Genomic DNA, 26505 nt, shown 5'->3' on the forward strand with positions numbered 1-26505 from the left:
TAGGGGCCTGCTCCGGGGGCCTGTGCTGACCGCCTCTCCCCCAAACTTGAGATGCGTTGTCCCCTTTACAGATTTATAGACTGAGATGCAAGAAGATAAGCTTAGTAGACGTGCTCGAGGTCACACAGCTGTCAGCAGCCGCCCCGGGCCGGAGGGTCACACCGGGACTGTGTGAAGCTCAGGCCTGTGCACAGGGCACGCCCATGCTCTTTCAGCCCCGGGACCCCTGGTGGGCAGTACCCATTGCCCCCCCTTCCCCTCTCTGGGCACAGCAGCACCTGGGGACCTGATGACGGCACCGACTCGGGAACCAGCCAGACCTGGGCACGTCCTCACACCGCCTTTCGCCAGCTGTGGCCTCTGGACACGGCACGCCATGCACTGGGGAGCAGGGTCCTCATCAGGGAAGTGGGTGCAGAGTGCCCTGCCCCAGAGGGGTGGGGAGCAAGGACAAGATGTGGGGACACTGGTCAAGAACGCAGGCCTGCCCCCCCACGCACACACACACACACACCCTAGGTGATCTGCGATGGCCCTGGCCCTGAACCTGAACCCAGGGCCCCTGGTGGCTCTGTGATGAGGCAGGTCCAGGATGGAGGCACAAGAGCCAGTGCCAGAGAGGCCGGGCCCTCCTCTACCCCGGCCCTCCACGGGGAGGCCACCCCCGGGGGCTGTTCTCCTGGCCAGAGCTGGGGCCACTCCTAAAGAGAGCACCCCACCTTCCAACACGTTAACGCCACGGGGCATCTCAATGGGACGCCAGTCTCCCAGGCCACACGGGGGCCACGCTCCAGCGCCCCACGGCCTGTGCGGGCGGGTCAGGCCCGAGGTCCACCGCTCCCTCCTCTCTCTGAAATCTATGTCCAGAGAGAACTTAACTCTCAGACCACCTGTCTTTCAGGTATAAAGGGCCACAGGTTCTGCAGATCTGGGGGAAGTAGCACCCAGCAGGCTCCTTGCACAACAAACACGACCGGACTGAGAACCTGCTGCCAACAGGAGCCCCATGAGGAGCTCCGCGGGAGCAGCCTGCGGGGATGCTGCGGGTGCAGCAAAGACCTTACCTTTCCTCAAAGACATGGGCGTGTGCCCCGAGCCCCTGAGAGGTGCTCCCGGAGCCAGAATAGGAGGCCTGGTGGAATGTCTGCCTGGGAGCTTGGGGCACCCTGGGTGCTCTAACTGCCATTTCCGATTTCCGTAGGCACGGCCACCCCACAGTCTGAGGCGGGGGCTGACCTGCGGGAAGACCAGCAGTGTGACCCCCAGGGAGCTCGGGCTCCTGGGGCTGGAGCCTGGGAGCGGCCACGGGTGAGCGATCGCTCCTACTAGTACACAGTAGGGCAGCTCCCAGCCCATGGAGCCCATACAAGTTGGATGCCGACGCTGGGGGCTGCCCTACTGTGTACTCCTGCCCCTCCCGCCTGTCGGGTGCCGGGCACACACAGGCACCTGGTCCTCCGGCTCTGCCACAGCGGCTTTCCCCTGGGCTGGCGCCATGTGTCCTGAATGGAACGTGAGGGAGCAGCTTCCCAAAGTCCTGTGAGTCGTCACCCCTGAGGGCGGTGTAGGGCACGCCCCCCACACACTTGCACCTGGTGTGGGAAGTGAGGGTGGTCTCCTGTGTGGACTGTGACCCCTCCACCTTCACAGGAGTGACTGGTAACTTCCTTCCACTTCTAGACTAGATATTGGGGCGGGGGAGAAGGGGGGCAGAACTTCCAGTGCAAAAACCTAGGCATGTGGATTTGAAAAACATCATTTAAAACGCTCACCTGAAAATGTCAAACAGTGAAGGAAGCCGCAGGCACCGAAAGATAAGGGGAGGCTGCAAGCAGAGTGGCAAGCGGTCCCCAGAGTCCTGGGCCGTCCTGGAAGCATCTGGAAACACCTGGAAGCCGCAGTGACTGCCTGAACAGCATACAGAGGAGAAGGCCAGGCTTGGTCCCGGGCAGGATGGGGTGTCAGGCGGGGGCACTGGGCCACGCCGGGACCCTTGGAGAGCTGGGCCCAGTGAGCAGCCGGGAGAAGAAAGAACCAAGAGGAAAGCGTGTGTCCTGGCCTCCGCTCCGTGCAGAGAGGACAGAGTGGCTTACACACCCGAGTGGGCACATCCGCAGGAGAACGAGTGAAAATAACTGCAGGAAGTACTCAGTGCTGTGCAGAGAGGAACAGGGAGAGTTAGAGCTTTCCCCCCCCCCCCCCCCCGCTAGGGCCCCCACTGGGAGAGGAGCTGGGAGCTGGGTCGCGTGGATCAGGAGAGCAGGTGAGGGTGGACAGACACAGCTGGGGGCTGCAGTGGGGGGCAGCCCTGGAGGCCTCCTGAGGGTGGACAGACACAGCTGGGGGGGGGGAACCCTGGAGGCCTCCTGAGGGTGGACAGACACAGCTGGGGGGGGGGAACCCTGGAGGCCTCCTGAGGGTGGACAGACACAGCTGGGGGGGGCAGCCCTGGAGGCCTCCTGAGGGTGGACAGACACAGCGGGGGGGGGGGGGGTCCAGCTGCCCATGAGGCATCTTGGAGAGGGAAGGACTAATCTGGGGGCGGGGCAAGACTGGTCTCTGTGACTCGAGCCTCAAACTTTCCCTTCAAATCCTAAGCCTTTGGGGAAGAGACCCCGTTTCCGGTCTGCTGTACAGGCAGACCCTCACCCCTCCTGGGTCTATCCGTGTGCGGCCAGGTCTCCAAGAGCCTGACAACCCCAAACCCTGTTACTTCATGGCATCACGAGGCGACGGGCGCCAGACGTGTGAGCCGGAGGCCAAGGGACGCTGACTTCTTCCATGGAAACACCCCGCAGAGAGCTACCCAGGCAGTCACTTCTTTGGGGGTAAACATTGTGCCACTTAGATCCCAATTTTTAAAAAGTTCTCCAGTGGCCTGGGGAAGGGATCGATAACAATTCAAACCAGCTTCAATGTGTTATTTCAGCAGATTATCTTCAACAAGACCATGTCTCCTGAGGGGGATTTGATGACGAGAAGGAGGGGAAATGCGGTGGATCAGTCTCATCCCGAGGAGGGCGAGGGCCTGGCCAGGTGTGGGGTGTGCGTGTGTGTGTGTGTGTGTGTGTGTGTGTGCAGAGAAGCAAGGTCAGGAGGTGAGCGCTGCACAGCCGGCTGCTGCGGGACCTGGAGCCTTGGCCCTTTTCCCGGGGACCCCGCCGGCCAGCAGGTGGCAGTGCGGAGCTGAGAATGGGCGTGTCTGCTGCGTCTCCGAGACCCGAGTTGACTGGCTTCCTTGCCGGCCTTGGGCGTCGGCGCTGGAAGGGACCAGGACGCCAGAGGCAGTGGGCTGGGACGCTGTGCCCGTGCCTTTGTGGCTCTAGGAAGGTGGGGTGATGGGGCATGACAGCCAGGCCCAGGTGTAGCGGTGCAGCAGGAGGGCCCGCAGGCAGGTCCTGCCTCATGGGGGAGGGTCATTTTGAGGATGAAAGGGGATCTTAGGGGCAGAAGCCTTTTGTCACTTTCTCGGGCTACACCTGGGGAGGTGGGCGCTGGGGGACATTGCAGGGCTGAGGTGGAAGGTGTCGGAGTCACCCCTGGACCTCAGCTTGCGGGAGGAGGCAGCTTGGAGGGGGAACCGGCAGAGGTGGCAAGCCTCTAAGCCTCGTGTCTGACCGGCCGGATGGCTGTGAACTCTGCCCATCCCGCTGGGAGGCAAGCTGTGCTCTGGTCCTCCGCAGCCTCCGCCGTCCACGCCCCGGAGCTCCACACGGCGACCTCCCTGCCCTCACCTGCCCCAGGGGCCTCTGGAGCAGGGGCCATGAGCTGCTCCGAGCACATGCTCGGCCAGACACCCGTTCTTCCCGGGAAGCCCCAGGCTGGGAGCTCAGGCCAGCACTGGGCGCGGCCTGGCTGGACCCCCGAGGGGTGGGGGACGCCGCTCCTCCCGCCTTCTTAGGGCCCCCGCCCGCACCCGGGGGAATTATGCATGGCCCTGTGGTCTGGGCGCTTGTGAAACCTCCAGGGCCTCTCTGGCTGGGCTGAGGCTCACGTTCCGGTGGGTGGGGGGAGGGGGGAGAGGGGGAGAGGGGGAGGGCTGAGGCTCAGTGCCCAGCAGCCCCAGGGGAGGCGCGCTGTGACTCGGGACTCCCCACGCCCAGCCAGGAGAAGGAGCGTGTGGAGCGGCTGCTCTCGGGCCACCTCATCTGAAGAGAGACTGGGAGTGTGGCTAAGAGAGCCCTGGACAGAGGAGGTGGGTGCTGGGGGACGACCAGGTGGCTCCGGCTTCATCTGCAGGTGAGATGGACTGGGGCCGTCGCTGGGGAGGCCGGGCAGGGGAGAGTGAGCCGAGCGCGCCCTGCTGGCCTCCTGGGGAAAGAGGCTGCTGGCCGGCAGGCAGGCTGGGGGAGCGTCCCCACAGCCTGAGGGAGGACCGGCATTGCCAGCTCTCCTTAGCCTGGGCAGGAGCCTGAGACGGCTGACCGGGTGAGATGGCGGGACCTAGACTCTGCCACACCGACCCTCAGCGCCGAGGCCTGCCCCCTCCCTAACCTGCCCCAGCCTCCCTGACCTCTCTGCGCCCTGTTTCTGCTACACCTGCAGAAATGCCCATGCTGGGAGGAGGGCATGGGGCACGGGGGGCGTACTCCCCCCCCCCCCCAATCTCAGGCCCTGTGAGCATCGGCACGGCCCTGGCCCCCTGAGCGGGCACTGCCGGGGCCCCTTTCGGAGGGAAGTGACTGAAAATCCAGTTGGGGCTGGAATGTTCCATCCCTGAGCTGAGCTGTTCCCAACCAGCTCAGTGGAGCATGACCGGGGCACCGCGGGCGATGGGCCAGCCTGGCGGTAGCGCTTGCCCGGCTTCCCAGGCGCTGAGAGCGGGCGGTGGTCAGGCTCGGTGCTGCCACTGGGGACGGGGCGCCCACTGTGTGCTGCGCACCTGCAGGCATTCCTGTCACTCACTTTTCCTGATCCGCCTGTGACGACAGTGCTGGCAGGTCAGCTCTACAGGTGCGTAGAGGCTCTGAGAGGTCTGGCTAAAGTCCACGGTCACGCTGGTCTGCTTGCTCTCAGGCCGGGATGGTGACTGAAGCAGCGACTCCTCACCCCGCAGAGCCCAGCACCTGCCCCCTCCGTCTGCTCACCATCCTGCTCCCTCCGACTTCCACCGCCAGCTGCTGCTCTCTCAGTCCTAACCTCCTTGCTCTCAGAGCCACCCCAGGCCCGTTCCCCAGCAGCCTCCCCAACAGATGGGCGGCTGCACCCCCTCCAGCGCTCCTTTCACACTCCCCTGCACTCCGAGGCCCTGCCAGTGGAGGGAGCTCTCCCTTGCCCCCCGACCCCTGACAGCTCCTCCTTAGGGGTCTGTGGTGCCCAGCCTGTGAGAAACTCACCAGGACCCATGGGCCTAAGCACTGCCCGACTGCACAAACAGGAGCTCTGAAAACACTGGTGCCCTTTCCTGGAATGGCCATGACAACCAAGGCTGGGTGGGAGCAGGGCTGTGGGTGCAGGGCTGTGGGGGTGGGGTTGTGGGTGCAGGGCTGTGGGTATAGGGCTGTGGGTGCAGGGCTGTGGGTGCAGGGCGGTGGGTGAAGGGCTGTGGGTGCAGGGCTGTGGGTGCAGGGCGGTGGGTGCAGGGCTGTGGGTACAGGGCTGTGGGTGCAGGGCGGTGGGTGCAGGGCTGTGGGTGCAGGGCGGTGGGTGCAGGGCGGTGGGTGTGGGGCTGTGGGTGCGGGGCTGTGGGTATAGGGCTGTGGGTGCGGGGCTGTGGGTGCAGGGCTGTGGGTGTAGGGCTGTGGGTGCAGGGCTGTGGGTGTAGGGCTGTGGGTGCAGGGCTGTGGGTGCGGGGCTGTGGGTGCAGGGCTGTGGGTGCGGGGCTGTGGATGTTGGGCTGTGGGTGCGGGGCTGTGGGTGCGGGGCTGTGGGTGCAGGGTTGTGGGTGTAGGGCTGTGGGTGTAGGGCTGTGGGTGCAGGGCTGTGGGTGTAGGGCTGTGGGTGCAGGGCTGTGGGTGCGGGGCTGTGGGTGCGGGGCTGTGGGTGTAGGGCTGTGGGTGTAGGGCTGTGGGTGCGGGGCTGTGGGTGTAGGGCTGTGGGTGCAGGGCTGTGGGTGTAGGGCTGTGGGTGCAGGGCTGTGGGTGTAGGCTGTGGGTGCAGGGCTGTGGGTGCAGGACTGTGGGTGCAGGGCTGTGGGTGCAGGACTGTGGGTGCAGGGCTGTGGGTGCAGGGCTGTGGGTGTAGGGCTGTGGGTGCAGGGCTGTGGGTGTAGGGCTATGGGTGCAGGACTGTGGGTGCAGGGCCGTGGGTGCAGGGCTGTGGGTGTAGGGCTGTGGGTGCAGGGCTGTGGGTGCAAGGCTGTGGGTGCAGGCACTGGCTATGGAACAGCCTCTCTTCCCTGGCCCAGGCTCCGCACTCACGCGTGCTCCTGGCATGGGGTGCGGTTGCAGATAGAGGGTCTGCTGCCCTAGAGGCCTCACCCAGAGAGCTGGTCTCACCCAGAGGCCGGGGCCCAGGGCAGGGTCTGCGGTGCCTCTCACCCCAGCACCTGAAGGACTGGGTCCGTGGGGAGTGATGCCTAAAGTCTGTGCTTGGAGAGTCACAGGGCAAATGCGGAAGGAGCTCCATTTTTCTAAAAGGTTTGCAGGCAGCCCAGGCACCTCCCCTGGCACCTGCACCGGCTCAGACCCTGGGGGAGCGCTGCCTGGGCCTTGGTGGCCCTGAGGCAGAATCATGGGCTGCTGTCTCTCAACAGAGCTGTCACCACCTCCCAGTTATCAGTGCGGAAGAGGGGGGGCCGCGGGCGAGGAGGGTGGGGAGCACCAGCAAGGCCGCTGTGCCACTGGAGCACGCTGGGCAGAGGGTCAGCAGGGGTGTGAGGGCCCAGCTCTCTGGGCCTCCTGGGCGGGAAGCGCTTGGGCCCTGGTGCACTGGACACAACCCGCGGCTGCTGTCCAGGAGGCCGCGCTGGCGTGGTCATTGCCGCCCAGCCCCACGCGGAGCAGAAGCAAGGCAAGGACGGGCTAAGCCACGCAGATGCATCGCTCACCTGCTCGCCGTTTACCCAGGGTCCTCAGAGTGTGTGCAGTATTTTCGGAAATGAGAGCAGGGGGGCGAGGATGCCTTCTGCCTGGGTCACCAACACAGGGGTGTGTGAGGGGGATGGAGAAGGAGTCGGCTCCCGGGGAGACGGAGGGCCGGCCTGTCAAGTTGGACCACGTGGTCTTTAAGGCTGATGTCCTGTGATGGGGGAGTAACCGAGAACTAGAGAGAAAGAGAATGTGATGAGAATGACCCAAGGCTACAACCAGCACAGCAGGGATTCGAATACGGTGTTTTCCATGGACACCCCTCCAGCCCTGAGCTCTAGGGAGAGCGGACACTAGTCCTCCCTGGACAGAGGGTTTCCCTTAATCTCACTGTGGGCGCAGGAAAGAACTTCTGCCCGGAAGCCGTGAATGGCTGTGGGTTGCCCAGCCGTTTTGGGTCTCAGACAGGAGGTAGGAGTCCAAGCTTCCTGCAGTGCTGGGGGGGGGGGGGGGGGGGGCGGGCGGGCTGCGGATGCAGGGCGAGGCGGTTGGCTTCAGAGGGCTTCCAGGGCTCAGGGGCCAGGAATAACCACATCTCTCTGGTCATGCCAGGAGACCTTAGTGTGCTAGAGTCTTCTTTTTAAAAATATGTTTTTATTGGTTTTTAGAGAGAGAAGAGAAAGGGAGAAGGAGAGAGAAACATAGATGTGAGTGAGACACATTAATTGGCTCCAACCAAAGATCAAACCTGCAACTTGGGGATGTGCCCTGACTGGAAATCAAACCGGTGACTTTTGGTGCACGGCATGACACCAACCAACTGAGCCACGCCTGCCAGGGCCGGAGTCTTCTACCTGTAATGAAAAAAAACAAATCTGTGGTGTACGTGGCTTTAACCGAGATGCCATTTGAACACCCAAACCACCCTCAAAGCCCTTGATCGGCCTGAGACTATTCCACTGTGGCACTGAGAGCCTCTCCTTGTCTCTTCTACCGCCCCTGTGCCGGGGTCCAACCCCAGCAGGTCCAGGGGTTCCCAAAGGCGTAGACGGAGTCGGCGAAGAAGGAATGACACGGAGACAGCGTTCAGTTGATCAGCAGCCTAGCCAGGATCTCTAGCCTGGATCTCCAGCCAAGTTCTGGTCTCGATCTCCAGAGAGGTTCTGCTTAGGATCTCCAGCCAGGTTCTGTAGCCATGTTCCCTCGCTAGGTTCTCCAGCCAGGTTCTGTCTGAGATCTCCAGCCAGGTTCAGTCACCAGGTTCTAGTCAGGCTCTCTTGCCAACCTCTGCAGTCAGGTTCAGTCCAGGATCCCTTGCCATGTTCTCTCCAGCAAAGCTCCTCCATCTCCAGGTTCCGTGTAGGTACTGTCTTCTGAGTTCTGTTCTAAGTTCTGAGTGTTTCTGTCTTGTTACAACTGTATTTATACCAGTTGATTCAATCCTATCAATCTCTATTACAAAGGTTAGGGCGTTTCTTATCTCCATTCCAGGGAGAAAAGATTATGTAGTTTAAGCATGATTGTTCGTAGTTAAAGGGATTAATTACCCGCCTGGCACTTAGTTGAGGGGTTTTATTCCCTCCCTAACTTCAGGGGAAAATCCCTACCTGGGGAAAACAACCTTTCTCAGAGACCTTGGTTAAAACACATAGTGCCAAGAAGGTGAGCAAACATATTAAGAACAGTATGCCATATATGCCAGGTCCCTTGAAACAGCAAGCATGGACCGGCTCCCGGCAAGGCCGGTCCACCGCTCAGCATGCTCTGGTCTCTGCCTCCCTGCAGAGCTGGCGTGGACCTTACAGATGCCAGTCCCTCGAGGAAGCTGGGCCTACAATCTTCACCCTGTGCTCGTGCCCGGCTGGCAGAGAAGGCAGAAGTCTAGCTCTTTTCATCCCTGGCATGCGACCTCCTACTCCATTTGACATATGTAGCCAGGCCCTTGCATGCTAGGCCCTTCAAGGGTGGTTAGCACCACCCTTGTTTCATGAGTGAGAGCTGAAGTGGGCATCCCCCACGGCAGAGGCTCAGAGGAGACCGGGTGGATTGAGGACAGGCTGCAGACGGACTCTGGGGTCTGGAGGGAGGGAGAAAACTTAGGTGAAAGGGGCAGCTTGATGTGCCCTCCTCTCCCCAGGCCAGTGCCAAGTGTGCTGGGAGCTGTCCAGCCCACAGTCTGCTGAACTGCAAGGGCGGCCGCCCCACCTGTCAGCTGGGCCAGAGAACAGCCAGCCTGTAGTTAGTGAGCTGGTGACCTGCTCAGGGCGGGTGTGCGTGGCTGGGGCGTGGAGGGGAGCCACTGCCCATCACCATGCCTGACCTGTGAGCGACGGGTTAATTAGAACCAAGCCCATGGAGGGCCGCAGTGGCTTGGGAACTTCTTGCTACTGAGATTCCAGGTTTCAGACTAAATAACAAAAAGGTATGGATTATTCAAGCACCTTCTGTTAGCGATGTGAACGTGGAGGCCCTGACGGGGACAGTGACTAACCGCTGGTCACGCAGCTAATCAGGAGTTTGTCCAGGGCCAGACCCTGTCCCTCTCGTAGCCCACTTTCTACAGACAGCAGTTGGCATGTAGTTACACCCGGATATCCTTACTACCAGCTGCTAGTGTGCAGTCTTTCTCTATCTTTACCTCAATTTAAAAATGTTATTAAGTGTTTAATATGTTCTGAGCTCTTCGCATTTATTACCCGACGCCTCTATTCCTCTCAAAAGCCCTGTGAGGCAGAGAGGGTTGTCACCGCCATTTCCCAGGCGCGGAAGCGGGCAGAGAGGTGAGCTGACGCCCACAGTGCGGTGGGAGAGCTGGGCGGGCCGTCCCCCTCCAGAGGGGCCTCCGGACCGCTGCCCTCTGCGCCCCTGCAGACACCGTGGCGGGGCCAGGGTGTGCCTGTGCCTTTATGTTCACAGAGAGTGAGAAGGAGAAAGACAGAAACGCATTGCGGGGAAGGAAGTTGATGAAGTAGCTCATTGAGGGACCAAAAATTTAGTTTGTGATCCTTCAACAAGAGAGCCATCAAAGACAGATGACAGACCTCCCCAAGAGGCTGAACACAACGGCTCAGAGACCCTGAGGCCATGGGCCAGGCCCCTGACTGCAGGTCTCAGCCCCGCCCCCGGTCTCAGCCCCGCCCCCCGGGTCTCAGCCCCGCCCCCGGGTCTCAGCCCCGCCCCCCCGTCTCAGCCGCTCCCCCTCCCCCCCCCCCCCGTCTCAGCCCCGCCCCCCGTCTCAGCCGCTCCCCCCCCCAGTCTCAGCCCCGCCCCCTGATCTCAGCCCCGCCCCCCGTCTCAGCCCCTCCCCCTGGTCTCAGCCCCTCCCCCCGGTCTCAGCCCCCCCCCCCCCGTCTCAGCCCCGCCCCTGGGTCTCAGCCCCGCCCCCGGTCTCAGCCCCGCCCCCCGTCTCAGCCCCTCCCCCGGTCTCAGCCCCGCCCCCCGGTTTCAGCCCCACCCCGCAGTGGAGGCCTCTCCGGCTCCCCTGGCTGCCCTCCCAGGACAGAGCCCCAGCCTCACGGAGGTCTCAGGAGAGCAGGGAGGCTCCCCGCTGCCTGCATGTGAGAATTGGCCAGGTGTTACCAACTGCTGCCGCAGAGTGCTGGGTACATCAAGTTCATTCGTGTTCTCTCTAGTTTCTGTGTGCTTGACATTTTCTACAAAAAGGTTTTCTTAAACTGTAATGAAAGATGCCCTGTCCTCAGGAAAGTGCCTCGGGTGGACTCTGGTTTGGGAGGAGGAAGGTGGGCACGGCCCGCAGCGGGAGGCTGATCCAGGCAGCTTCTGACAGGAAGCTTTCGGGTACAAGGCACTAAAGTTCTTTAACTTCTGTCCATCTAGCTCCAGCCTCTCCACCCCCCACACCCACCCCAAGCACGCCCACTGTGCGCTGACGCTCACAGCTGGCTCATCGGGAGTCGGGAGTCGGCAAACTGGCCCGCTGGCCACATTTGACCAGCCCGGGCAGTGTGGAAGACAGCCAGGCCCACCCACTGACGTGTGGCCTGAGGCTGAAATGTTTATTCCTCACCCTTACAGATGCGTCCTGGGCCGCTCCGGGGGCAGGGACTGCGGCTCCTACCCAGCCGGGCTGTATGTTTGCCAATCAGTTGTATCTGGTCCCAAACCTGTGTGTGTCTGTTGTAGTTATTGTTGTAAGTATATAACTTTAATCAAACAGCTTCTAGATCAGTGAAATAGGAGTGTGAAAAGAAAGTGTTATTTCTATGAAAATTAGGTTAAATGCCTCAGAAAGACCCAGTAAGTGCAAGTCAATGAAAACAATTGCTGTTCTATCAGCCACAGGCAAGTGCATTGTAGAAAGCAGAACTGGGGGCCTTGTAAAAACCCAGTCATTTTGCATTGGAAGAGCTTTGTGAACATCTGTGAGGGTCACGAAAGGGCAGGAGCTGCACGCTGGACATACTCTCTGGTGTGGTTTGGGTAGGAATGATGGCCCATATGGAAGAGAAGGCCTTCCATCCAAGTGTTGGAATGTAGAGGTGCATCTGTGTTGGGAAAGGAAAACAAAAGGCTTAAGGAATACACACGCACACACATGCATACACGCACGCACACGCACGCATACACGCACGCACACACTCACACACACTCACACCTGTAGTTTTGGGAACATGTTTTATGGGTTTCTACTTGAACCACCTTTTCCAAAATGACCCAATTACTAACCCAGCAGTGTCAGATCTGTGGGCTTCTCCTATAACAGAAAATTCACCCTAAAATTGCTTTTTAAAATGCAGTTCCCCATCATGTCATTCTGTTCTCTTCTGTCTTCCCCTTGCTTCCCTCCCAGGATGGAGACGCCTGCAGAAGCAGAGGGGAGGGAAGGCGCCTTGTGCAGCACTGGCCTTGGTGCCAGGGACCTGGGACAGAGGCGGCTGGCAGCAGACATAGCTGGAGTGGCCAGGTGAGTAACAAACAGTTAGCTGATTGAGCAAACAAGTCATCATATGGAGGGTAATGGGAACCAGTTTTCTCACTATCTGAGGAAGGACGTAGAAAAACAAGCACAGGGAAGTCTAGGAAGGACCCTGAGGGTTGGAGATAGCATGTGAGCTCCTGGGCTTTTGAAGATGTCTATCCAGATGACACAGGAACTTTAGGGGGACACAGGCAGGCTTAGGGAATTTTTAGAATTGGGGTCCGTGGAAAAACACAGGGCTACAGACTGGGAGAAGGTACATTTCCATAACACAGGGAAGCCAGGTGCAGTTACATTTCCATAAGACAAGGGAGCAGCAACAGGTATATTTCCAAAAGACAAGGGAACTGGGAGTAGCCAAAAAAGGTCTATATTTACAAAATAAAGAAGGAAGAAGAAAGCCCAGAAGAAATATGTGGACAATGAGGGAGGAGGGCCTCAGGGGTTACTGTATAGTAACCAATTTGAAAGGGAATATTGATCAATCAGAAGGGATGTCAGGGCGCAGGAACTGTAGCCTTTATACTGTAAACCATGGAAACAGGAAGTCGGTGGGACCCTTTCCCTCTCCCCATGTGGGAGTCTGTACTTGTTCTTCAATAAATCTCCACCGTTGCTATACTACACTCTGTCCATGGATTCATTCCTCAACTCTGGCGGACAAAGAATCTGGGTTCCAGTCCAAAAATTCCATTTCATAGACAGATATAGAAATAGTTCTAGATAGATGTGTATATTGATGTATGCCAGCAATTTCCAACTGGTGTTGAAGTATAGTAAGCTCCATCTTGGGTAAAAACTGCTGTTTAAAATTTTAACCCTGCTATTCTGGCTTCTGTAAACATTTGCTTGCTTAAATAATAGGGAAAATAAGACTACTCCCCACTCCAGAGAGGCCATAAACTATGCCCCAGACAGAGCTGTCAGTGCTGGCACCAGGCCAGACCTTGAGACATGGTCCAGCACACAGGACTTTTTCTCAGAAGGTCCGGAAGTCTCTGAGAATTTTGTTTTCCAAATTTGGAAAACAAAGAGCTGAAAAACATATAAATTGAAAAGACTTCCACCATATTGGGCCCCAGAATTTGAGAAGCAAAAGTTCCTCTGGGCTTGCTAGCGCTAGTGAAAATGAATACGACTCCAAATAAATTTGACTTATTGATTAAGGCATCTTCTGATTTACAACATAACAGTGTGCCACAAGAATTTTTGAAACATGCACTACCTGACTATTTAGTCAGGGCACTGAACTCTCTTCCCTTAGCTTGTCAAATAAAAAAGGACGACAGCCAACACAACAGGCATCTTGTGTGAATGAATCAAAATTATGCCTAATTTTTGTCAGATCAGCAAAAATATATTTATGGTGCCGCAGAGTGTTCGTAGCTGGTGTGTGCCATGAGGGGAGAGGGTGGACATCACTGATGTGTGCTATGCTCACTTAGAGCACTGAGACGCAATGACAGCTAGGTAGCAATGAGCACACTGAGCATACAGCCTTTAGAGTACAACCTATTCAATAAAATAAGAACCCACCGTCCATATTGATGCAAATAAGTGAATGCCTACACGAATAAATGGGGGGAGGGAACGGTATTCCTTCCAAAATAATGCAACTACTGAAGGTAGAACTGACAGAAACAGTCGCCATCTGCCAGCCTTCCCTGTGGCTGGAGCAGTGAGCAGCTCTGTGACTCAGAGGCCGGGAACTTAAGTGGACCTGAAGGTTGGTCAGTAAAAGTTTGATGAGGATCAGAATATCGGCATATCAGCCGATCTCCTCACAAAATGTTAATCAAATATGGAGGGAAAGGTGATGACTTGTTATGAAGAAACCCTGCAGACACCCGCCTGGCCAGATGGTAAGGTCAATATCGCTGGGGGTGGGTGGACCCAGCTAGGTGCCTCCCGGTGAGAGGTACTGAGCTCAGCATCCGCCCTGTGTTCCTGCCGTGAAGGGGGAGACGGAGGCCAGGTCTGGGCAGCATGAGGTCGAGATCATCCTAGGAAATGACAGACCTGTAAGGCCAGGGAGACAGGGACTTGTTCTTGAAAGGAGACTGAGGGGACAGGGCAACCAACCACAATGAGTGATCTTGAATTGGATCCTGGGCCAAACAAGCAAAACAGACGTCCTGGGAGAGTTGACACAGTTTGAAGACCGTCTGTGGGTTGGCTGGGAGATTTGTGTCCATGTAATTTCCTGACTGGAGGAGTCACTGTAATGCAGGCGATGTCTGTATGTTGGGGGACCTACCCACTGGAACATTTAGAGCTTATGGAGAAAGACAGAGGAAGAAGAGAGAGATAACGCTGTGTCATTAAGTAGTGACAGGGGAGAGCCTGAATGTAGAGGATGAAAGAGTTCTTTGCATTATCCTTGCAAATTTTATGAAGATCTGAGACTTTCCAAATTAAAAAACAAATTAGCGAAAAATTTAAATGAAATAAAATTAAATCAAAGAGCTGGAAGGATTCCCGTCCCGAAGACGCAGGCGAGGTCTGTGCAGGTGCCGGCTCACTCCTCGGGGCACTTGCTTAATAGGGAAAATGGGGGAGGGGGGGCTTGTGTCCGCATCCATCCCCGGCTGGCTCTCCCTGACCTCAGGTGCTGCTGGTGGCAGGGACCAGAGGCCCCACCTTCAGGCAGGGGGCAAGTTCCCTGGCTTGGATTAATCCCATCCTGCCCTTGGAGGTTCTGGATGGGTGTGAATCTAACCCAAACCATGGAGTTGTTGCATCATGGCAAACGATAGCTCCCCAAAGGAAAACATGTGTGTTTTGGGGAAATAACCTAGACACTCAACCAATAAAAGTCCACACACAGCAACGTGCAGGGCAGATGCTCAAGAAGGTAAATTTTGTGCCGATGCAGAGGTGAGAAAACCTTTTTACCAAAAGAATTAAAATTATTTTCTAGGAAAATATAAATTATTCAAGAGAATGAAAAAGTAAGCCAAAGTGGGGAAAACATTTGCAAAAGACATATCTGATAAAGGACTGTTAACCAAAATATACAAAGAACTCTTAAAGCGCAGCAATAAGAAAATGAGCTACTCAACTAAAAAGTGGGCCAAAGACTCATCAAAAAGGTCGTCAAAGAAGACGCACAGGTGGCAAGTCAGTATATGGGAGATGCTCCCCATCGTATGTCCTCAGGGAAATGCAAAGGAAAACAGCATGAGTCCCACTGCACACCTGTCAGAAGGGCCGCCACCCCGAACGCTGACCACACCGGGTGCTGGCGAGGCTGTGGAGCAACAGGACTCCAGTCATTGCCGGGGAACGCACCATGGCACAGCCACTTTGAGAGACAGTTTGGTGATTTCTTAGAAACAAAACCCACTTTTACTATGTGATCCAGCAGCCACACTCCTCAGTTTAATCAAATGAGTGGGAAACGCAAAGCCTACACATGGATGTTCACAGCAGCTTCCTTCGTCATCGCCACAGCCGGAAGCACCAAGGTGTCCTCAGTAGGGGATGGATAGATAGACTGCGGCCCATCCAGACAACGGCAGGTTAGTCAGGACTGAAAAGAAATGAGATACCAAGACCGGGAAAGCTGGAGGAAGTTTAAAAGCACATGACTACATGAAAGAAGCTAATCTAAAAAGGCTGTATGATTTCAATAATATGAGAGTCTGGAAAAGGCAAAACTATGGAGACAGTGAAAAGATCAGAAGTTTCCAGAGGTTAGAGGGGGAAGGAACGAGTAGGCAGAGCACAGAGGGCTGCTTGGGAAGTGAAACTGCTCTGTATGACTGCAGTGTGGATGCAGGTCATTGGTCAAAACCCACACAGCAAGCATGTCAAACTCACAGCCCGCGGGCCGCATAGAGCCCACAATGAATATTTTTGCGGCCCAGCCAATATAACGGTATGTAAGAAACGTTTTAATAAAAATTTCCTAACTTAATGTTTACAGTATCCTGTTATACATAATTATTAATAATGAACTACAACGTTTGCTAATGACTGATTACTATAATCATGGCGCCTTACACGCAGGCGCACCATTTATCTCCACTAATACCAGCAGCGAATATTTTAGCAGCCGATGGCCACGTCATTAGTCTTGGACTGACTTGCTTGGTGTGCGCAACAGGAAATATTTCGCTTTCAGAGAACAAGAAAAATACGTTTATTTGCATTACGTTTATTAATTTGTGAAGTTATTCAGTGTCTGGTAAGTTAATGTTCAAGAAAAAAATATTAATTTTTATTAAATTTTTCTATTATTTTATGTTAATGATTACTCATTTATTTCAGCCCTTTGTATTCAGCATGTCTCTATCTAAATAAACCTATGTTTTTATGAAAATTGAAGCTTTTGCTTTATTGAGGCCAACATAAACTTAAACCTTATTTATTTGGCCTTTGCGTTTGACATGCTTGCCATAGAGCGTGCCACACCAAGAGGGACTCTCATGTAAACTGTGGCATTGGGGTGATAGAGACAAGACAATGTAGGCTCATTGATTGTGACAAGTGTACCCCTGTGGCACTGGGTGCTGCTAGAGGGGGAGGTTGTGCATGTGTATGGGAGGTATATATAGGGCATCTGTACTTTCTGTTCAATTTTGCTGGGAACCTAAAACTTCTCTAAAAAACAAAGTCTATTAACATATATAAAACTAAAGGCAATTAAAAAGACAGTCAAAGATCTATCCTCAAAAGAAAGCAGGCTCCAGCAATCCTATAGGAAACTTTACCAAATTTTCAAGGACGATACAATTGCTGTGCAATATAAGCTGTTTCACAACTTAGCAAAAGTAAAGGTCTTCCTGCCTCTTTTCATAACCCTGACATGCATTTATCTTGTTGTTGTTGTTGTTGCTTTTAATTCTCACCTGAGGATATTTTTTCCTTTGCTTTTCAGAGACACTGAAAGGGAGAGATGGGTAAAGAGAATGAGAGAGAGAAACATCGGTGTGACAGACATTGACTGTTGCCTCGCACACGCACCCCAACCAAGGGCAGAAAGCAAATGCACAACCCAGTAGGTGCCTTTGACCAGGAATGGAACCCATGACCCTTCAGTGCATGAGGCCAATGCTCTAATCACTGAGTCACACTGGCCAGTGCAGACATCCATATATCTTAAATTATATATTAACACAGTGAATGAACTAATGAATTTAAAGAAAAAATGCATCATGACCAATAGAATTTTTCTCAGAAATGCAAGGGATGTGCAAGATTGCTGTAAAGGAAACTTGAAAGTAGACTAAAGGATGTGAAGGTCCTCAATAAATGGAGAGTCATTAAATGTTCTAGGATAGAGGCTCAATTGTGTAGAGATGTGGTTTCTTCCCAAATCAGTCTATAGATGTGATTCCAATCAAAACACCGACAGGATTTTTAGGGAAGTTTGAAAAGATTAGTCTTTTAAAGTTCATCTGAATTAGAAGTGCATGAGGATAGCAGAGTCAATTTTAAAAAGAGTAATAATCAGGAGGTATATGAACTACCACTTAGCAAACATATTTTAAAGTTAAGTAACCAAAATACTAAGGTATTGGTGCATGCCAAGACTGACCAGCAGACCCTGAGCAATAGATGAATGGATTACTCTGACACATATTTCTGTGAAAGAGAAGGCTAAGGGGCTGCTTGGCAGGAGGCACCAAACAGCCCTGTTCGCCTGCCTCCTCAGGCATTTATTGTAACAACAGCTTGAACTAAAATTAATGTCTAGATATAATTAGCAGGGTAAGCATCCTTGAGAAAGCACATGCTTCTACAAGATGTGTCTAAAGACTAAACATAGAGATTCCAGTAAAACATCCAGGGGCTCAGGCTTATTTGGAAAAGTCAAGGCAGGGGCTGCTGCCTTTGGCAAGGCCCCCCTAGAGCAGTGGTTCTCAACCTTCCTAATGCCGCAACCCTTTAATACAGTTCCTAATGTTGTGGTGAGCCCCAATTTCAGTTACAAATTGAACATAATTAAAGCATAGTGATTAATCACAAAAACAATATATAGTTATATATGTGTTTTCCAATGGTCTTAGGCTAGCCCTGTGAAAGGGTTGTTCGACCCCCAAAGGGGTCACGACCCACAGGTTGAGAACCACTGCCCTAGAGGCCCCCCAGCCTTTCAGAGATTCCTCCTTACAGACTTTCCAACCAAGTCCTGTGCTTCCCCACAGGTGCACAGACAGATAAATCACTCAACAAAATAGAAAAAAAAGCACAGAAATGAACCTGATGAGTTAAATATTGATTCGTCCAACACAGGTTTATTAAATACCTATTCTATGCCAGCACTGTTCTCCATGCAGGCAACGTCCCTGTCCTTTGGAACCCAGGGTCTAGTGGGGGAAGAGGAACAATGAGTGAATGAGTGAGCACTTCCTCAAACACACATGGTGATGGGCACAGCTCAGACCAGGAGAGCACAGGGAGATGGTGAGGAGTGGTCAAATTCTAGGTGTATTTTGAAGGTGGACCAGCAGGATTTGCTCATTGATGTTCATGTATGGCATGTGGGAGAGAGGAATCAAGAATGAGGCCAAAGGTTAGCGCTCAGACCCTAATGGAGTGCTCATGTACTAAGACGGGGGAGATTTGGGGAGGGGAAGGAGGCCCTTTGCTGGAGATGCTCACCAGACATCCAAGGGGTATGCCCCATAAGTAGCTGGGAACACGGGTGTAGAATTAGGTAAAAACATTGGGCTGGAGATATTAATTTGGCTGTCAGTCAGCATGTAAGTAGTATTGAAACCCAGTGACTGGAGGAACCTTGAGGGGGTCTAGACAGACTACAAGACAGAGCCCTGGGCCCTCCAATCCCAGGCAGTCGGGAAGGAGAGGGGTAATGAGTGAAGGAGACTGGGGAGGAGTAGCCAGTAAAAGGAGGAAACCAGGAGCGTGAGGTGTCCTGGAGTGAGAGGAGGTATCTCAAGGAGGGGGGTGGTCCACTTGGTCAAGTACGGAGTCCATGACCCAGGGAGGTGGCATAGTGTTGTGGTCTACACACCACCTTGCTGGAGAGCCACCTTAGCAACTGAGGGCCAAGAAAGGGAGGAGCAGCCATGGCGGGAGGTGAGTTTGTACACCACATCCTACCTCTTTTACTAAACAAAAAGGAGCTGTGAAGCAAATGTAGTTACAATTGTATGTACTTAGTATTTATTCTAGGTACTGAACTCATGAGAGTTTGTTGTATTATTTCCTTGATTTTTCTATACGTTTAAAATGTTCCATAATAAAAAGAAAAAGCATTTATAAGTAAGGATTTATAATTGATGTGCATAAAATATTTTTAGAATGATGCCCAAGAAACTGGTAAGATGGTTGTCACTGGTAGGGCCACGTAAGTACGACATATCTGGGCCCTAGGCATTTGGGCCTCTAAAAATATTTAAAATTATATTGTGTTTTATAATTGCCTTAGTAAAGAGACAAATAGGAGCCAGGCTGGACTACTGATTATATGTTCATTATTACTGCGCACATTTTTTCTTCATTCTAAAGAAATTAGAATGAGAGACTTAGAGGAGGCCCCGCGGGTTGTGAGGCCATCTGTGCTGGGCCATGTGCCCAGTGGAGCTATCACCTGGGCTCCGGGCAGGGACCGGAGTCAGGGGTCGGGGGAGACCTCCTTTTTCCTCTATACCTTTTTATTTATTTGAACCTTTAAAATCATGTACATTTATCCTTTTTGAAAAAGGAGGCAAGGAACCAAGATGGCGGCATAGGTTAACGCCGGAGTTTGCTGCTTTGAACAACTACTTCAAAAGTGAAACCAAAAAACGGAAGGGACATCACCCAGAACCACAGGATCGCTGGCTGAGTGGAAGTCCTACAACTAGGAGGAAAGAGAAACGCACACGGACACTCAGAGGAGGCGCAGTGGTGAAGTCAAATTCTGAGGTGCGGAGTGCGCGGAGTGGGCTGGCGGCCGAGGGTGCGTTTGGCGTTTTCAATCGGGAGGGAGTCGCAGACTCTGAGCTCCAGATCCGGGCGAGTCTTTAGGGACCCAGACTCAAACAGGAGAAGCGGGACTGTCTGGCTTCGGTCAGAGCTAGTGCAGCTTTCTCTCCCAGCTTTGCAGCGGGTGCTGGGACTCAGAGAGGCAGAGCCCCTGGGGACAGGACTGAGAGCTGCCATAACTGCTCTCTCCGGCCCACCCTGTTGATCCTGTACGACCCGCCCCGCCCAAGCCCTGCACAGAGGCATTTGCTGGATAGCCTCAGGCAAAGGCTAGATAGCACCTCCCTAGAGGACAGAAGTTCTCTCACTGCTGACACAGCTGATTCTCAGCCACTTGGCCTGGAGGTCAAACCCTCCCTGGAATTAGCCACAACAATCAAGATTTAACTATAAGACTGCGAACAAAGACCACTAGGGGGTGCACCAAGGAAGCATAACAAAATGCGGAGACAAAGAAACAGGACAAAATTGTCAATGGAAGATATAGAGTTCAGAACCACACTTTTAAGGTCTCTCAAGAACTGTTTAGAAGCTGCCGATAAACTTAATGAGATCTACACGAAAACTAATAAGACCCTCGATCTTATATTGGGGAACCAACTAGAAATTAAGCACACACAGACTGAAATAACGAATATTATACAGATGCCCGACAGCAGACCAGAGGAGCACAAGAATCAAGTCAATGATTTGAAATGCGAGGAAGCAAAAAACATCCAACCGGAAAAGCAAAATGAAAAAAGAATCCAAAAATGCGAGGATAGTGTAAGGAGCCTCTGGGACAGCTTCAAGCGTACCAACATCAGAATTATAGGGGTGCCAGAAGATGAGAGAGAGCAAGATATTGAAAACCTATTTGAAGAAATAATGACAGAAAACTTCCCCCACCTGGTGAAAGAAATGGACTTACAGGTCCAAGAAGCGCGGAGAACCCCAAACAAAAGGAATCCAAAGAGGACCACACCAAGACACATCATAATTAAAATGCCAAGAGCAAAAGATAAAGAGAGAATCTTAAAAACAGCAAGAGAAAGAAACTCAGTTACCTACAAGGGAATACCCATACGACTGTCAGCTGATTTCTCAACAGAAACTTTGCAGGCCAGAAGGGAGTGGCAAGAAATATTCAAAGTGATGAATACCAAGAACCTACAACCAAGATTACTTTATCCAGCAAAGCTATCATTCAGAATTGAAGGTCAGATAAAGAGCTTCACAGATAAGGAAAAGCTAAAGGAGTTCATCACCACCAAACCAGGATTATATGAAATGCTGAAAGGTTTCCTTTAAGAAGAGGAAGAGGAAGAAAAAGGTAAAGATACAAATTATGAACAACAAATATGCATCTATCAACAAGTGAATCTAAGAATCAAGTGAATAAATAATCTGATGAACAGAATGAACTGTTGATTATAATAGAATCAGGGACATAGAAAGGGAATGGACTGACTATTCTTGGGGGGGAAAGGGGTGTGGGAGATTTGGGAAGAGACTGGACAAAAATCGTGCACCTATGGATGAGGACAGTGGGTGGGGAGTGAGGGCGGAGGGTGGGGCGGGAACTGGGAGGAGGGGAGTTATGGGGGGGGGGGGGAAAGAGGAACAAATGTAATAATCTGAACAATAAAGATTTAATTAAAAAAAAAAAAGAAAGAAAAAGGAGGCAAAACTTACACATGAATGAGTGAAAGATAATTAGCCCAATGGAAGGCTGAGCAGTTCACAGCGGAGCCACTACACACGGCCAGTCGCCCTGAAAAGATGCTCAACTGCACGCAGGAGAGAAATGCAAATCAGTCAATGAAGACGGCTTAACTGCCAGCCTTGGGAAATGCTCTCGGGTGTCGGCTTGGGTGTGGAGAAATGGTCTCTCTCAGTGTGACGGGAGTGGAAATGGGTTTGGTCTTCAGGAGAGCCATTCATTGGTGTTTACCCACACAATGCCAATCCCCTGATCCGGCGTGTTTATCCCACAGTGTCTAAGGTCTAGAAGTACTCTCATGTGCGGAAAGACTTGTGCACAGGTGTATCCACTGCAGCTTTGTTTAGCTGAAAAATTGGAAATGATCCAAACATCTATAAACAGATACATGGTGTGTTCCATTAACATAAAAAGTCCATAACCTAGACATACTGGTATTCTATTACAATAAACTGTGGTGTATATTCCTGCAACGATTGTTAGTCAGTCATTAAAAGAATGAGCCAGATCACGTGCAGCAACACAGAAAGTTTACAATATCAATACGTGAAAGAATCAAGCTGACAAACAGCAAGTCTGAGCCCATCTGTCAAACAGTGAGTCTGAGCCCATCTGTCTGAGAGTCAGCAGTGTGTGTGTGTGTGTGTGTGTGTGTGTGTGTGTGTGTGTGTGTGAATGTGTGAGTTCGTGCCAGTGTTATGAGTGTGTGTGTATGTGTGTGTGTTAGTGCAAGTGTGTGAGAATGTGTGAGTTACTGCAAGTGTGTGAGAGTGTGAGTGTGTTAGTGCAAGTGTGAGTGTGTGTGAGAGTGTGTTAGTATGAGTGTGTGAGCGTGTATGAGAATGTGAGTTAGTGCGAGTGTGTGAGTGTGTTAGTGCGAGTGTGAGTGTGTTAGTGCGAGTGTGTGTGAGAATGTGTGAGTTAGTGCGAGTGTGTGTGTTAGTGTGAGTGTGTGAGTGTGTGTGTGAGAATGTGTGAGTTAGTGCAAGTGTGTGAGTGTGTGAGAGTGTGTGAGTGTGTGTGAGAATGTGAGTTAGTGGGATTGTGTGTGAGTGTGTGTGAGTTACTGCGAGTGTGTGTGTATGAGTGTGAGTGTGTGAGAGTGTGTGTGAGTTTATGTGTGTGTGTGTGTAACTGTGTGAGTGTGTATGACTGAGTGTGTGTGAGTGTGTGAGTGTGTGTGTAAGTGTGTGTGTATGTGTGTGTGAGAGTGTGTGTGAGTTTATGTGTGTGAGTGTGTGTAACTGTGTGAGTGTGTATGACTGTGTGTGAGTGTGTGTGTATGTGTGTGTGTATGTGTGTGTGAGAGTGTGTGTGAGTTTATGTGTGTGAGTGTGTGTAACTGTGTGAGTGTGTATGACTGTGTGTGAGTGTGTGTGTAAGTGTGTGTGTGTATGTGTGTGTGAGAGTGTGTGTGAGTTTATGTGTGTGAGTGTGTGTAACTGTGTGAGTGTGTATGACTGTGTGAGTGTGTGTGTAAGTGTGTGTGTGTATGTGTGTGAGAGTGTGTGTGAGTTTATGTGTGTGAGTGTGTGTAACTGTGTGAGTGTGTATGACTGTGTGTGAGTGTGTGTGTAAGTGTGTGTGTGTATGTGTGTGTGAGAGTGTGTGTGAGTTTATGTGTGTGAGTGTGTGTAACTGTGTGAGTGTGTATGACTGAGTGTGTGAGAGAGTGTGAGTGTGTGTGTAAGTGTGTGTATGTATGTGTGTGTGAGAGAGTGTGAGTGTGTGTGTAAGTGTGTGTGTGTGTGAGAGAGAGAGAGTGTGTAAGTGTGTGTGTGTGTGTGTGTGTGTGTGTGTGTGTGTGTGTGTGTGTGTGAGAGAGAGTGTGAGTAGATGGAAGCTGTCTGGTGGGAGCCATGTTCAGCTCTGGACAAAGCCTGTCCCTGGAAGTCGAGTGGGGAAGGGGGTTTTACGCTGCATCTTGTGTATTTCCGTCCCGCCTAATTTTCTTATAAAGAGAACATGTTTATATAACAACTAGAGGCCGGGTGCATGAAAATTCATGCACTCAGGGGGGTCCCTCAGCCCAGCCTGCACCCTCTCGCAGTCCGGGAGCCCTCAGGGGGTGTCCAACTGACGCTATCCTGCGGGGAGCGGGCTTAAGCCGCAGTCTGGCCGCCCTCTGTGAGAGGTGACCAGCGAGCCAATCAGGGGATGGCAAGTGGCAGGCCCCATCCTGAATTGCCTCACCGCTGCCGCCACCCATGGCCTCCCTCTGCAGGAGGCGACTGGGCAGGCAATCAGGGGATGGCGCTGGCCCCCATTGCCCCACCACTGGTCGCTGCCGCCCCCTCACTCCATCGCCGTCCCCTCCCTCTGCCCACTGGCACGCGTCTTGACTAGCCTGGTGCCACCTGCTCGCCAGCCCCATCCCCTGTCATTCCACCGTTCAGTCGATTTTCATATTACACTTTTATTATATAGGATTATATACAATTTTCAACATTAAAAAAATTCAACAGGCAGTGCTGGGTGAGGCTGGACAGTTCGAGGCTGGACAGTTCTCGCTGCCCAGACCCAGGGGGTCAGCAACTGGGAGAAGCTGGTCTGGGCCTGGAGGCAGCTTGGGCTTGGACATTTGAAGCTTCAGAGTCCAGAGCTGGGGAGTCCTGGGGTTCAGCAGAAGTGGTGAGGCGAGGCCTGCAGGCGGGTTCAGAGAGTCCAGGTGCAGTTTGCAACCCTGCCCCGTCCAGTGAGGGGTGCTCTCGCTCCCACTCCCACGGGGAGGTCCTGAGACTCAGGACATCCCAAGCAGGTAGAGCAGAGGCCTCCCGGGGTCACAGCACCGCGAGGGTCCAATCCCTGGCTCAAGGGAGTCCAGCGCTCAGGCTTGACCCGCCTGCTGGTGGTGTGGGGAGCCCGGGGCATGTCCGGTGCTGAGCCCCACCTGCCCAGCAGCCTGAGCCTGCCCAGCAGGGCCTCCCAGGATGGGCACCCAGGTGAGGGGGATGTGCTGTTGGACGCAGAGCCACCTGCTGGCTAAGGCCGATGCCCACACTGCAATGAGCTGAAGCCAGGCCAGGCTCAGGACAGCCAGACTCAAGAAACTCAGGCCTGGCTCCTAGGGCTGCATGGAAGCTGATAACCTGCAACCAACCTGGACCTGGGTCCAGAGGTGGCCTGGACCCCTGCATGCGGCCCCCTCTCCCACAAAGCCTCCCCCCAGGGAAGAGGCAAACAGAGTAAACATCTGACAGAAACCTACGCAGACAGTCTGTGTGGGTGCTGTGCTGGGTGCTGGGTGCTGGGTGCTGGGCACGGACGGTGAGCATGCGCACCCCTGCCCCCCGCTGCTCCCAGCTGGAGGGCATGCAGAGCATCAGCCCTTCCCTAGGAGCATGGCGCTACTTCTCCCACAGAAGAGGGGACAGAGCAGGAGGTGGGTGCAGGGGGCACCCAGAGTGGCAGCGAGCAATCACCCTTCAGAAATTGGGCTCACGTTAAGGCTGTTCCTAGAGGCGGGGACATGATAGAAGGAAGGGCCTGGGCGCCGGGGCAGAGAGAGCAGGGATCAAATTCTGGCTCCTCCACCTCCCGACTGTGCGTCATTTTCCGCTCACTTGGCTCCTGCGGCCCGAAGGCCTGGACACTGGGGGTGCTGTACGCCCTGTGGTGCACCCGAAAACACGCATGGGTCTCAAGTGATGCTGAGTGACAACGTCTGCCCCAAAGAGCACACACGAGTGATTGCATTCACACACGATTCCAGAACATACAACCTCTAATCTATAGGGAGAGAACACTGACCGTGGTTGCCCGGTGGGGGAGGGGGGGGAGGGATGACAGAGGCCATGAGGAAAGTGTTGGGGGTGATGGGCATGTCCATTATCTGGAGTGTGATGATGCTCCGTGGGTGAATACATGCGCTAAAGCAAGTGGTACACTTCAAATCTGTGGGTTTGCTCTATGTTAATTATACCCCAATAAAGCTGTTGAAGAAAACAAAATCTCTTCCAACCTCAAAATACTTTTTTTAAATCCTCACCCCAGGATGTTAGAGTGGAATGGAAGGAGCCAGAGAGAGAGAGAGAGAGAGAGAGAGAGAGAGAGAGAGAGAGAGAGAGATTGATGTGAGAGATACATCAATTGGTTGTCTCCCAACTGAGACCGGAGATTGAACCCAAGTATGTGCCCTTGACTGGGAATTGAACCCGAAACCCTTTGGTGTGCGGGGACAATGCTCTAACCACTTAGCAACACCAGCCAGGGCTCAAAATACTTTTTAACTCTCAATATCTTCTTCCGGGAGCATGTCACAGGGTTAAGTAACTCTTGACGAGCAGCACCTTGGTCCTGTCTGGACTAGCATATTCCAGACGCGTACTTTCCTTCCATCCTTACCTGGTCAAGGCGGTTAGCCCCTGGCCCGCTTGCTGAGTGCACGTCAACTCTGTTCCAACCAGGCTCCGGGCCACGGGCCAGGACAGGCCTCCAGATGAGACCACGCTGTGTCCGGGCGTCCGGAGGGCAGCCTAGGGCAGCCCTGACTTAGCCTGGGGCCCAAAACCAAGGTGAGGCCCAGGTGGCTCTGTTTGGACCACTCTGTCAGACCCACTCCTCTGGGGCCCTCGCCGGCCGGCCCAGCGGAGGAAGCAGGTTCTGGGCCGCCCGCCGGCGCTCCGTTGGTCCGTTGATGCTTTGGTGCACCCCTGGCCGGTCGGCTTTGTGCACGTATCAGCAAGCATCGCGGTCAGATTTAGATGATGCTTTTCTGTTTAGTTCTGATTCGCTTTTAGCCAATTATTCCTCGTCTGAGCTGCAATTGCAAAAAGTTCAAAACAAAAATGTGCGGCAATATGGACCTGGTTTAATTAGACTGAGCTTCACACCAGCCAGTAGGGTGTGTGTGTGTGTGTGTGTGTGTGTGTGTGTGTGCGCGCGCGCGCGCGCGTGCACGCCCACAGGCCACAAGGTGTGGACAGCGCTTCTCCGGGCGCTGCAGCTGCGGCCCTCCA

The sequence above is a fragment of the Myotis daubentonii genome, chromosome 7, assembly GCF_963259705.1.
Source record: "Myotis daubentonii chromosome 7, mMyoDau2.1, whole genome shotgun sequence".
Classification (NCBI taxonomy): Eukaryota; Metazoa; Chordata; class Mammalia; order Chiroptera; family Vespertilionidae; genus Myotis; species Myotis daubentonii.